Source organism: Lepidochelys kempii, chromosome 2 (genome assembly GCF_965140265.1).
Source record: "Lepidochelys kempii isolate rLepKem1 chromosome 2, rLepKem1.hap2, whole genome shotgun sequence".
In the NCBI taxonomy this organism is placed as follows: Eukaryota; Metazoa; Chordata; order Testudines; family Cheloniidae; genus Lepidochelys; species Lepidochelys kempii.
The window spans coordinates 199765132-199779595 of NC_133257.1; the positions used below are offsets into that span (position 1 = coordinate 199765132).

Below are 14464 nucleotides of genomic sequence, written 5' to 3' on the forward strand. Positions count from 1 at the left end.
TCCCCAGCCCCAGCCCTACATTCATGGCCCTGCATACAATTTCCCCACTTAGATGTGGCCCTGAGGCCAAAAAGTTTGCCCACCCCAATCAAGAAAATCCATTATATGTAAAGAATACATTTGAATATCCTTAATGTTTTATAATCTGGCATTAACCAATCATACTAACATGTATAAACATGAGGATAAGGGAAATGGAAATTTGGGTTAAATATGTGAAACAGCTGAGAGTTAGGAACAATGCTGTTTTTTCATTGTTGGTCTCCCTACTGCTATTAGGGTTTCAGGGGTGACCAGTCTTCTGTATTGCATGAAGAGGAAGTCTGTGTGTGGGGATGTGGATTCTTACTTAATAAAAAGTCTTGCATGACTTTTCACATTTCAGGATTATTAAATTCATGTGAAAACATGAGTGAGTGAGTCAGAAAATATGCCAGTGGGTGGCTGAATAATGAGTTTCTAGGTAAACAGAAGAACAGAGCTAATTAATAGCTTTATCCTTTAGCTCTGGTAGCCAAAATTCTTCATATTGGAGGGAATCTTCCTTCACTACTCTCCAGGAGAGGCTCTTAAGTCGCCAGACTCATTCAGGTGGTGGCCTCTGCTGCGATCATGAATTTATGCCAGTATTGGTGGTGGTTTTTGTACTGTCAACACTTGCCCACTAAGAACTGAACTAAAGAAGTGGACTAAGTCAACTAAGTCATATAGATCACTGAATTGTCATCAGATGGCAATGACTATCAGTCCCTACAGACCTGGGCTGTTTCAAACTAGCAGCCTAGACATTAAAAGGCTTATTATCCCAGCACTGTCCAGTTCCTACTTAACTGATTGTTTTTTTACAAAACAGACTAAGGGGGTAACTCATATTAGCAATTCTGGAGATTGATGTCCCCCTTGCATTAGGATTGGGAAAGGGGCAGAAGTGAGATGCTGCAAAAACTTTGAAAAAGGCCAAGGCTGTTAATAACAGTGAGGCAGATTTTGTCATCGTTTAGCTATTGACTTAATGGGATTGTATGAGGGTGACAAAGAGCAGAATTTGGCCTCAACTGTGGTGAGGAAAGGGGTGGAGTTTCAGCAATGAAGGGAAAGGTATGAAGTGTCTCATAACATTGTATTAAATGTGCTGTAACAGCACGGTGTGCTGATGTTTCTGCCTCTTGCTGGCCTCTGGGAGCTTTATTAGTGAATGTTTTTAAAAGAAGTGTTGGCACAAGAAGATCTGATTGTTTATTTCACAATCACTGAAGTCCCTTGGCTTCGTTTTCCTCCTTATTTTCTCCCCTGTGTGGGGTGGAGGACTGAGTAAAGAACAGACTGGAGAAGAGAATATGGGCTCTCTAAGACTGTTGACTTGAGAGGTGCTATCAAATTGTCTTCCCTTCATAACAATTTATCATGGTGAGTTATTTCTTACTTTTTTTTTCCCTGTGGCTAGTTTGCAGGCACCATTCCAGTCGGTGGGTTCAGTTCCACATGTATGGTTCTCCTCTTTTTCTTGTTCAAGGTGTAATTATAGGGTAGGTTTGGGGGGGGGTGTTTTTTTTAAAAAGGAAGGCCAGCCAGCTTCTGTTGGGTTTTCCTCAACCTAGGTCCTAAACAAGAGCGGGTCAGATACGGGGAGAGAAGGACACAGACAGGCAATTCTGTATTAAGTAACTGCTACTTTCCCCAGCTCAGAAAAGTTCTCAAGAGTTATGAATTACAGCTATTTCATTAAAGTCTGTATGAAGTGCTATGCAAGCTTTTTGTATAAAACACATGAATGTATTTACCCTGAGAGTTATGGATCTTTAAACTACCCTAAAAAGGAGGCAGTAGACATCAAAATGACAGATCCTGAGAAACTGGCAATGGATGTGAGTCAACGTAAATGAGTTATGGTGCGGTTAGTGATGTGCTAGTTCAGGAGAATGGCAACTCACACTGAAAAGCAGAGCAAAAAAAACCAAAACCATTTGTTTAGATTTATCCAGACCCGAAAAAAGAGTACTTATCCATATGCTGTTAGCACTCATGGCATGGTTTAAATGTACAACAGAATTAATGCCCAAACATAGCTAAAGCCCAGTAGTATAATTCAGTATAACCTATTAGCAGCAAACCAGGCAACGCTGAAGCTGTGACTTTTGCGCCATTGCTTTACCCTCTAGTGTTGACATTATGGACTCAAGTGTACACATTTTGATTAAAACTTGTAAGAAATATATGATCTATCATCATTTGGATATTGAAAGGTTTGTCCTTATCCCCGTGATATGCCAAACCAATAATTCAGGTTTTAAAATGTGGTTCTACTTCATCCATGGTTTTAACCCCAAAAGCTAGGCTGACCTTTATACAGTGGACAAAGTTTTTGAATTAGGAAGTCTTTCAGGTTGCCTAAGCAGAGAAGAAAATATGCGTTGGCAAAAAAAGGTAATTTTCCATCTAGATCTATCATAAGCAACAACAACAAAAAATCTAAGACAAAATTTTATTACAGTATTGTGAGCTGTATGTGGACAAAATGACTTAACTACTTTTTTATTTAGTTTCTATCCAGTTAAACTACGGATTATTCACTGAGGATTAAATTTCTATTTCAGGATCATTATTCAGTTTTTATTATGCCTGTTTGAACACTAAGCAATTTTTGGTGCATACTACATCTTTTTATTGTGGCATCTGGCTTGCTCCAAGTGATATTTGTATTGGAGTACTGATTTCTTTCAAAGGAAAGAAAGGAATTAATCTTGGCTCTTGTTTATAACTATTGTTTTGTTTTTCTGTTTCATGTGACTTTCTGTCCCCTCCTTCCTTTCAGATTTACGTTGTGAACCCATGGAAAATTTTGTGTATAATAATTTGATTTATGGGAAGCTAGTTTTTTCCTAATTCTATATTTTGATTTGGTTGGAGCTTTTCTGGTTTTCTTTTAAAATGTAAAGAAATGAACTTACAAAAGGGTATTATTATGATTACTACTAGAGATGGGTCTGGAGTCTAACATTCTGATCTAGACCTGAGTTTTCCAAGATTTTGCTACTCGTCAGATTTGGGATTTTGATCAGCCCATAAGCAATAATACATCATAGAAACTAGCTACAAACATCTGAATCTGGATTCTGAATAGAATTTTTTCAGAATTCCTGGGAGCTGGGTTTTGGTTTGAGGCCCATCTCTACAAAGCATGGTCCTGAGCGGAGAAAACATCCTAAAAAGACATGCATGGTTTGTAGTGATGGGCTGAAACCCATGATAAAATGGATCATCAGGCATTTTTACTGTGAACGATACATGTTTTGAGAAATTATCATTTTAAAAAATTGTAGCTGTAAAAAAACATATCGGGGAAAGTTCTTCTGGAAACAAACACTAGCAGAAGAAGAGCTCATTGTAGTTCAAAAGTTGGTCTTTCTTACCAACAGAAGTTGGTCCAACAAAAGTTATTACCTCACCCACCTTGCCTCTCTAATATCCTGGGACCAACTCGTCTGCAACAACACTGCAAACAGTACATTCCGTGGTAATTTCTTTCTTTAGACGAAGATGAAACTATAAAAAATAACAAATTATTAGCCTCCCCCGTTAGTTTGACCATAATATAGGTTTCAAATGTACCATTTCTCAGTATGTTACAACCATCTGGAATAAGACTTCTCAGATTTATGTCTGACGTTATTTTTAATTTTGTTTACCTATACAGTAAATATCTGAGCAACATGTATATGAGCACCTCAAAGAAAATATACATTATCTTCGTTCTTCAGATTACTTTTTCTTTATTAGGTTGTTTCATGTTTCTCTGGTTGGGTACATAATCATGTTTCATGTCTTAACATGAGAAAGCAAACAATAAAACAGGGTGTGAATAGCTGTAATGTTGCATTTGTGTGCCATCTTCTTACCAGTCAGCCAAAATTCTTTAGCCATTACAGTGAAAATTTAGTTTTAAATCATCAGTTTATGTAGAACTACAGTGGCAAGTACACCACCTAAAAGTGGTGCTTTATAAACATAAGGCTGTATGCTGGCATGTGTTGCAGTACGTTACAACTTCATAATAGGATTGGATATGCTTTTTTCAAACTAAGAACTTTCTTCCACATAAGCTCTTCAGAAAGGTACCTTCATCATATAAACTGCTGTTTCTTCTTTCTTTTTTATTGCAATGGAGAAAGAGGTGAGTAATAGTGAGAAGGGGGAATTTTTATGTAATACCTCTGCTACCAGTCATAACATGTTCTGCATATATGCAGAACAGTCACTCTTATGGCTGCACAAGGAGTTCATTAGAATGGTAATGTATGATATATGTATTAATTTCACAATTCTTGGATGATCTAGCACCAAAAGACTAAGTTAAATTGGCAAGCCAAGGAAATTAAGAATAAAAGTTGCCTTTCTGACCATACAGGCTAGGCTATATGTGTACTTGAGTGAAAGACCTCCAATGAATATCTGCTCTAGGTACTGCAGGAAGTGATTTTTGGGAATTCAGTAGGTGACGTTCTCCCATCTGAATTAGAACTAACCAAATGCCCCAGCTCGGTGTAGAGGCAAGGTACCATCTTTGGGTGAGACTTCCATAAAATTAGGTCCCGACCATATGCAATCAGTGAACTTTCAGTAAGTGCAGGTGTGTTTAAAATACTACTGGTCTGCAAAAATTCCAACTCAGGTAATTGCAGTCTGACCGACTAAATTCCCCCTGCAATTGTAATTGAATATGGCGTTCTAAATTACTTCTTGCTATAAATTGTGTAGACTTGATGTACTTCCATGTTTTGCCCTAAAAGTGGCTGCATTCCAGTGGTGGATGGTGGAACTTTATCTGTAGCTGAACTACTGTACCTAACACTCATAGTTTGAGGTTTTAATTATGTAACTTTTGTATAAAGGATGTGGTGATTCTCAGATAAAAGGTAATATGGAAGAGCTAAATATTATGCCACCCTGAACTCACTTTATTTTTCCTAGGTATGATCTAGGGACTTCTATAATATCTATGCACAAAAAATCAACTGAGGACAGATTCTGAATATCATGTTTATATCGAGAATTGATATTTTGGAGGTAGAAGTTAGCAGTTAATTTTCTGTATTGACAATTGTATTTAAAAATAGAGTCACAAATATTTTAAAAAAACAAAACAATAAGGCTGCTATCTATATAGAACCTTGTTCTGGAAAGAGTTATTCTTGTGAATAACTTTATCACAAAAAAGTAGTCCTACAGAATAATCTGTGACTGCTCAACTGGGGAGAGTTGCTCTCATGTAAACTGTTGCAGGATCAGAACCTTAGACTGGTTTCAGAGTAGCAGCCGTGTTAGTCTGTATCCGCAAAAAGAAAAGGAGGACTTGTGGCACCTTAGAGACTAACAAATTTATTAATCAGGTGCCACAAGTCCTCCTTTTCTTTTAACCTTAGACTGTATTGTATTTCAGGGTTTGCAGATCTTAAAGGGGTTTGTGGATGGGTGCATCAAAAATGCATATACACAACTATTGTGCTCAGCAAATTCTGTATTTATTCATGCAGGTGGGCATTTCAGGCACATATACAAATAAATAAATAAGTTTGAAAATGTTGTTTTAGTGCGCATTTAACTTTATAGAATACACTTACAATTTTTTTTATTGTGCCTTGTTTGGAAAAGGAAAAGTTTTGTTTTTTAACCTTTCAAATAGATTGCAATTTCAATAAAAATGAAATAATCTGGATTATAATCACTAGTATTTGTTTTTCTGGATGAAAAAGTATAATACAAATGGTACAATTTTATACGAGTAGGTTACATGCATAATGACCCAAAGTGTTATGTCCCCATTACTTCAGTTCACAACCTCTCTTACTGTTAGAACCAAGCCTCAGATTTTAATACAGCTACACATTTCCCAGGTTAAAATATAGAGATAAACTTGTGTTTATTATCCAGTTTCATTCAGTTGAGTAGCTATTACTGAGGCGGGGTCCATGTTTAACATAGTACATTTCCACTGTGACCTTTTATATGCTATGAATGAATGTTCCCATCAAATAAATTTGAGTGAATTTAAACTTATTTATCTTTAAGAGAACAGCACATATCAATTCATAACATTAATGAAATTGTGATATTTACCTTCTACCTGCAAGTAAAAAATTGTTTTCCAAAGCTAAAACCCAGGATTGTAAGTTCAATCCTTGAGGGGGCCATTTAGGGATCTGGGGCAAAAATTGGGGATTGGCCCTGCTTTGAGCAGGGGGTTGGGCTAGATGACCTCCTGAGGTCCCTTCCAACCCTGATATTCTATGATTCTAAGTGCTGAATACTTGCACCTCTTTATTGACTTCAGCAGAAGTAACTGAGGTTGAGAACCTTTGAACATTAGATTATTTTTATTCAGGTTCCCAAATATGTGTGTAATCACCTAAGTTTGACGTGTATATATACATTTCACACTTGGGAGATTAAATCCATATATAGGTGGACTAAATGAAGATTGACAGAGAGGACATGAGACGTGGAAGAGAGATGAATAAGCCTTGTTTACATGGGACAAATTGATCATAGCTATTTCAGCACAACTATTTGACAATAGCTATTCCAATATAATTTAGCTATTACCCAGTGTGGCTGTTTTTATATTCTTATGTAAGACCAATAGTCCATCTAGCCCATTATCCTGTCCTCTAACTGTGACCAGTGCCAGATGTTTCAGAGGAAATGACCAGAACAGGGCAAATTCCAGAGATCCATCCCCTGTTGTTCAGTGCCAGTTTCTGGCAGTTGGAGACTTAGAGACATCCAAAGCAGGCTGAGTCTCAGGTCCATCAGTGGTCAAGATGGTCAATTCTCCAGGAATTTATCTAATTCTTTTTTGAACCAAGTTGTACTTTTGGCCTTCACAATATCCCCTGGCAATGGGTCTACAGGTTGACTTCGCTTTGTGAAGTAAGTTCTTATGTTTGTCTTAAACCTTTTGCCTACTAATGCCATCAGGTGATTTCTAGTTCTTGTGTTATGTGAAGGGGTAAATAACACTTCCTTATTGACTTTCTTCACACTAGTCATGATTTTATAGACTGCTGTCAGACTCACCCTCCCCCTGCCTTAGTCATCTCTTTTTGTAAACTGAACTGTCCCAGTTCTTTAATCTCTCCTCATATGGAAGATCTTCCACACCCCTAATAATTTTTGTTGTCCTTTTCTATACCTTTTCCAACTCCAATTTATCTTTTTTGAGCTGGGGTGAGCAGAACTGCATGCAGTGTTCAAGGTGTGGGCATACCAGGGATGTATACAGTGACATTATTATATTTTCTGGTTTTTATTATCTATCCATTTCCTAATGGTTCGTAACATTGTTAGCACTTTTGATTGCCACTGCATGTTGAGTGGCTGTTTTCAGAGAACTGTCCAGGATGACACTAAGATATTTCTTGTATGGTAACAGATAATTTAGACCCTATAATTTTGTATGTATAGTTGGGATTATTTTTTCCAATGTGCATTACTTTGCACTTACCAACATTGAATTTCATATGCCATTTTGTTGCCCGGTCACCCAGTTAATGAGATCCCTTTGTAAGTCTTTGAAGTAAGTTAAATTCAAAGCTATCTTGAGTAATTTATATCATCTGCAAATTTTGCCACCTCACTGTTCACCCCCTTTTCCAGATCATTTATGAAAGTTGAACAGCAAAGGTCCTAGTACAGATCCTTGGGGAGCCTCTCTATTTACCTCCCTTCACTGTGAAAACTGACCATTTATTCCTACCCTTCTCCCTCCTTTTTTTAACCAGTGACTGATCCATGAGAGAACTTTTCTTCTTATTCCATGACTGCTAAATTTGCTCAAGAGTTTCTGGTAAAAGACCTTGTCAAAGGCATTCTAAAACTCTGAGAATGCTATATCCACTGGATCACCCTTCCCCACATGCTTGATGACACTGTCAAAGAATTCTAATAGATTGGTGAAGCATGATTTCCCTTTACAAAACTCATGTTGACTCTTACCCAATATTTTGTATTTGTGTCTGATAATTCTGTTCTTTATTATAGCTTCAGACATGGTACTGAAGTTAGGCTTACCAGCTGATAATTGCCAGAATCGCCTCTGGAGCCTTTTAAAAAATCATTGTTACATTAGCAAGCCTCCAGTCATCTGGTACAGAGGCTGATTTAAGCCATAGGTTACACATTACGGTTAGTAGTTCTGCAGTTTCAAATCAGAGTTCCTTCAGAACTCTTAGGTGAATACCATCTAGTCCAGATAGATTGATAACTTATTACTGTTTAGTTTATTTCAAAACCTTCTCTGACATTTCAATCTGGGAGAGTTCCTCAAATTTGTCACCTCAGAAATATGGTTCAGGTGTGGGGATCTCTCCCATGTCTTCTGCAGTGAAGACCAATGCAAAGAATTAATTTTGCATCTCTGCAATGGCCTTGTCTTCCTTGAGTACTCCTTTAGCACCTCAGTTGTCCCGTGGCCCTGCTGATTGTTTGGCTGACTTCCGGCTTCTGATGGACTTAATTGTTTTTTCTGTTTAGTTTTTGTGTCTTTAGTTAGTTGCTCTCCAAATTCTTTCTTGGCCTGCCTTATTATATTTTCACACTTGACTTGCCAGAGTTTGTTCCTTTCTATTTTCCTCAGTAGGATTTGATTTTTCAATTTTTAAAGGATGCCTTTTTGCCTCAACAGCCTTCTTTATTTTGCTGTTTAGCCATGGTGGCATTTTGTTGATCCTCTGACAATGTTTTTTGTGTTTTTATTTTTTATTTGGCAGGGGTGAATGGTAAACACTGTGTCTAATTTGACACTGTATTAGTGTTTTTGAATAGTTTCAATGCAGTGTGTAGGCATTACAACCTTGTGACTGTTCCTTTTAATTTCCATTTAACTAGCTTCCTCATTTTTGTTTAGTTCCCTTTTTTGAAGAAAAATGCTAGAGTGGAGGCATTCTTTGAGATTTTCCCCCCCTACAAGGATGTTAAGTTTAATTACATTATAGTTGCTAGTACCGAGCAGTTCAGCAATATTCACCTCTTGGACCAGATCCTTTGCTCCACTTAGGACGAAATCAACAATTGCTTTTTTCCTTGTGGGTTCCAGAACAAGCTGCCTCAAGAGGCAGTCAGTTATGGTATCTAGAAATTTTCTCTCTGCCTCCCTTCCTGAGGTGACGTGTTCCCAGTCAATATGGGGATAGATGACATCCCCTGTTTTCTGTAGCCTCTCCAATCTCTCTGAGCATTTCAGTCACTGTCACCATCCTGGTTAGGTGGCCACTAAATTTGGGTTATTGCTGATTATGCACTACATGTATCTTATGACTTTAAAAACAAAACTTTGTATTTGTGGATAGTGTAAGCACTATACCCAGATGTACAGACGCTCTTTTCTCAACCTATGTATTACATAATTTTTTAACATTCGCTTTAATAAAATTTTTAAATCTAGTCACAGAATCATAGACTTTAAGGTCAGAAGGGACTATTATGATCATCTAGTCTGACCTCCTGCACAACGCAGGCCACGGAATCTCACCCATCAACTCCTGTAACAAACCCCTAACTTATGTCTGAGCTACTGAAGTCCTAAAATCGCGTTTAAAGACTTCAAGGTGCAGAGAATCCCCCAGCAAGTGACCCGTGCCCCATGCTGCAGAGGAAGGCGAAAACCCCCCAGGGCCTCTGCCAATCTGCCCTGGGGGAAAATTCCTTCCTGACCCCAAATATGGTGATCAGCTAAACCCTGAGCATGTGGGCAAGACTCACCAGCCAGACACCCAGGAAAGAATTCTCTGTAGTAACTCAGATCCTTCCACATCTAACATCCCATCACAGGCCATTGGGCATATCTACCGCTAGTAGTCGAAGATCAATTAATTCCTACTGCTGTACTCTTATTGTTCAAGCATGGAGTTTCTCTCCATAGCGATTCAGTGGTACAGTTCTTTACTTTATTTAATTTTATGTTTTCTTTCAGATTATAGTGCCAATCCCCCACCAACGCAACCTACTTTATGATTCCTATATACTTTGTAGCCTGGTATTACCATGTGCTGTTGATTATCCTCATTCCACCAAGTTTTTGCACTGCCTATTATATCAACATCCTCATTTAATGCCTAGCATGCTAGTTCACCCATATTAGCTTGATGTTCTCCTTTCCTAAGACTTTCATCCTCCCTAACAGCACAGCAGCTGTCAGCCTGGAGGTGAGACTGCTCTGTTGTATCCCTGAAAGTCTCCTCTATGAACCTATCTGTCTTAGTTCCTCCAGTTCAACCACGCTGGCTGGTTGCTTGCACCGCATGCACACACGGCACCTGTCCACGAGGCAGGTAATTGTACATACGGCATTCAGTGCAACAAATTGGATAACCTCCGCTGACTCCGCTGCTGGACAGCTGCCTGCATTTGTTTTCATTCCTGCAGGTTTTTTGGGAGGCGATGATTGGCCTAAGTATAGAGTATCTGCCTCTCATGTTCCCTCACAAATGCCCCTGTTTGTTGCCCTTGTTCACTGTTTTGGAATAATTTCCAAATCCTATGTGAATGCTGTATTCTGAGATAAAAAGGATTTTATATTGGAATAGTCACTTATTTGGAATATAGTGTCCAAACAGGGAGCTATTCCAGAGCAGCTATAATGGAACAGTTATTCCAGAAAAGCTATTGATCAATATCCCCATGTCAACAAATCCTGACATAACTTGTGGAGATGAAATCAGACATCTGCTAGTATTCAAAGGGTGCAAATAGAAAGAAGGGAGTATCGGTAATGGGGTGAAATTAAGCAAAGGAAATATCTCCTCATATTCAGCTTACATTATACCTATCGCACTGTGCGGGGGAGTGAACGACTCAGTGCATGAGTCATTTAAAACTAGACAGGTCAAAATATTCAGGAACATACCAGGATTCCTCCAGGAGCTAGTAGGCCCTTTTCACTTTCATTTTCTACCATATCCCTTCCCTAAAAGCCTACCTGCCATCCCTCCAACACAAATTGCAAAAGTTACAACTGCCCCTGTCCTGCTACTGGGTCCATAGGAGTGGACCAAGCAAATCCTTGAGGATCAGAGCTAATATTTATATACAGAGAATGAAATTCACCCTAATGTAGTGGGGTCCCCACAAAGCCCTATACCCCACGAAGCCACTCATAAGCCCTTGCTCAAGGCTTAAATTTGGCTTCAGTGGTGCAGAGATCCTTATGTAGGTCACAGAGATGGTATAATGTGCAAAGTATCATCCATTTTTATGGTATTGAATGGTTATCTTTCCCTGTTCCCATTCCCTGGGTCCCTGTTCCCATTCCATCAGTTGTAATAGCTTCTGGGAAACTTCAAGCAGGCTTCCTTTCCCTTCCACTTGCATGTTTATTGTGACTTCCTAGCACTACACTACCACCAAAGGCTTTTTTATTTACTTTTCAGTCTTTGCACCCACATCACATAGTGGTGGACTTCATGTCTTAAGTCTCTGAGAAATGGGCAAGACATCTCAACACACTGTAACTTTTATAGACAGTTGTCTAGATTGCCAGTATGTCTTGTTCAGTAACACATGACCTGGTACAAAATATTGCAAAGATTTAGAGAACCTATTATATTCAATGGTAGGACTGACACGTACTGGAAATTTGGGAAGGGAGTAAGAAAACTAGAACATACTAAGTAATGCAGTGCTATTCCAAAGTCAAACCACTGTAGGGCCAAGGCTAGAAATCTCTATTAAAAAAAAGTTAAAGGATTTATTTGCAATTCAGAATCAATCCAAGTGCAGAGGTAACAGAGGATGAGCTAGATTCACAAATGGACTTGGGCACCTAACTGCCACTTTAGGCATCTAAATCCCAGATTCACAGCACCGCTGCTCAGCTGCCCCAGAATGCTTTAGGAACATAAACTTGCTTGCTGCCTACACTTTAGCAGTAAATGTTCCTTAGGCACCTATGTATCTGTCTCTGGGCCTGCACACCGCAGCCTGGTGCCTGGATGCCTAAGCTCCAGCGTGATGCATGAACTGACAGAAGATAGGTTATGGGGTTTTCTGGTGCTGGCCTCACTCAGTCTCTCTTACTGAAGCAGTTACACTGTGACTAAATAATGAAAGAATCATTGGGTGAGAGAGAATGCAAGAGCACACACAGCATGAGAATGATTCTGTAGCCTGAAGGTTCAAGCACTCACATAGGACCTGGGAGACCCAGGATCCAGCCGCTTTGCCCAGTGACTTTTAAAAAATGATTTATTCACAGTGGAACAGCTTCAACAGGAGAGACTGCGGGAGCCCCAGATCCCACAGCATAGTGGTTAGGGCACTCACCTGAGAGGTGGTGGACATCTATGCAGATCCCTCTTCAAACCCCTTTATGCCCTTGGGGACTTGAACTGGAGTCTCCCACATGCCAGGGAAGTACCCTAATTACTGGGCTAAAAGTTGGGCAGGAGGTCCTTTTCCTCCCTCTCTCACAGCGATTTTGTGTAAACTTGTCTAGGGCGGCCCCATCCAGTAGGGGAGGTCTAAGCGCACTTGTTAGGGGGCTTATTCCTTCATCCACTTACTTCCCTGGTCCTTCTCGCATGAACAGAGAGCAACAATACCCGAAGTCCAAAGGTGCAAACAATTCGATGTTTATTGGGGTGAACTTCCAGCAAGCATGATTCCAGTTTCCTTCCTTAGTGTCCTCCTTCCCAGCTCTGACACCACAGAGCCTTACATCTGTGTCCCTGTTCCCATTCATGCCCTTAGCAAAACATTATTCCAATTTCCTTACCCCCATTCCCTGTTCCCATTTCCCCCTTTAGCAAAACATGATTGCAATTTCCTTACCCCCATTCCCTGTTCCCATTTCCCTCACCCACCCCCACTCCTCCCCACACCCACTCACTTCCTCATTGACTACAGATTATATAGTAAAACTTGGGTTCTGCTTAGCTATACCTTAACCAATCATTTTTCTGAAATTTAACTAACCAATCTTAACATATTGTAACATGATTATGTACCCAATTATATCCCACCACCTTAATTAGTTTACACCCAGTAAAATTAATTATACAGCAGACAGAAACAATCACAGAACCAGACAGAGATTATACAGACAAACAATAGCAAAGTGGGAACTATAATGACAAAACAATACAGAAGTGAGGATTTCACATCCCAGCTATTGATAAATGAGTTCTTGCCAGACAGGATGCTATCAAACTAAGTTTTCTTTTACATTTTCTAGGCACTTCCCTTTCTCTGGAGGTGATAGGCACTATCAGGACAGGATTGTATTCCTAACAGCCGAATAGCACCTTATTTCAGTGTGACTAGTTTGGAATGTGAGGATGTGACCATTCGCTTCCCAGCTTATGGCTGCCTCTGCTGCTTAGCCAAAGGCCTTAGCCTAAGAACAGGGCCTCAGACTGTCACAGTAAGAGAAGGCCCTTACACCAGCAGACAGTGATTTTGATTCTTCTTTTATACCTCTAGAACTAGCCAAGTGATAAGAATACCCCTAAATTCTTAAAGTACAGGCCTTTGCAGACAGGCCTGAATATCTATATCCTAACAACACTTACCAAATTAGTCCCCACAGGCAGGTTAGGCAGAGGGACACCTATCTCCTCCCCAGTTCATGCAGTGCTCTGAGGCTTAAGCGTCTGTATGGTGCTGCAGTATGCATGCTCAGAAGCATGGGCGGTTTGTGCACCCCCCGTTTGAGGAGGCTAGCCCCTGCCCTGCCCCACTCTGTCTGAGGCCCACTCCCACTCTGGCCCTTCTGGGTCCCCCCGCTCTCGCTGGCCAGCCCATCAGTGTAGCCCTGAACCCCACCCAGAGCAGCCCCAAGCGCGGGCCAGCCCACTGGTGCCCGGAGCAGCCCTGAACTCCAGACAGTCAGGGTCAAGCCCTGAGCCCAGGCCACCCAGAGCACGGAGCAGCCCCAAATCTCAGCTGGCCTGCCGGCGCTCAGAGCAGTCCGGAGGAGCCCCGAGCCCCAGCCAGCCAGCTGGGGCTGAGCCCTGAGCCTAAGCCACCCAGAGGAGCTCTGAGCCTAGTCACAGTCTGGCCCTGGAGCTGTGGCAGGGAGCATTAGTGGAGGTTTGAGGAGGTTTAGCCTCCCCCAGCCTCCATTACCTACCGCCCATGCTCAGAAGAAAAAACATGGGTGCTTAGGGAACTTTTACTATGAAAATGTAGATGCTGAGCAAGTTTAGGTGCTTATAAGGTTTGGGGGCAGCTGAATAGGGGTTTGGGAATCCCAGTGGGGCCTTATTCTGGTATTTAGGTACCTGGCACTTAAGCCCTTTCATGAATCTAGCCCTCAGTGCCTTGCAGAATTGCCTCAATCAAGTCCCTCCTTAATTGTCTCCTCCTGGGAGGGGCTATGTTCCCTTGATTCCCTTGACTTCAGTACAAGGTCAGAGTGCTTAGTCTTTCCCAGGAGACATTCTGCACCTCGTGTGTTTGACTCCCCCCCTCT

General features: G+C 40.5%; 1 protein-coding gene across 11 annotated transcripts in view; it reads left to right on the top strand.

Annotated features, from left to right (window-relative positions):
* THRB (thyroid hormone receptor beta) overlaps nt 1-14464 on the top strand; it is a 296012-nt gene that overhangs the window by 171415 nt on the left and 110133 nt on the right. The gene's annotated exons all lie outside the window — the stretch shown is intronic.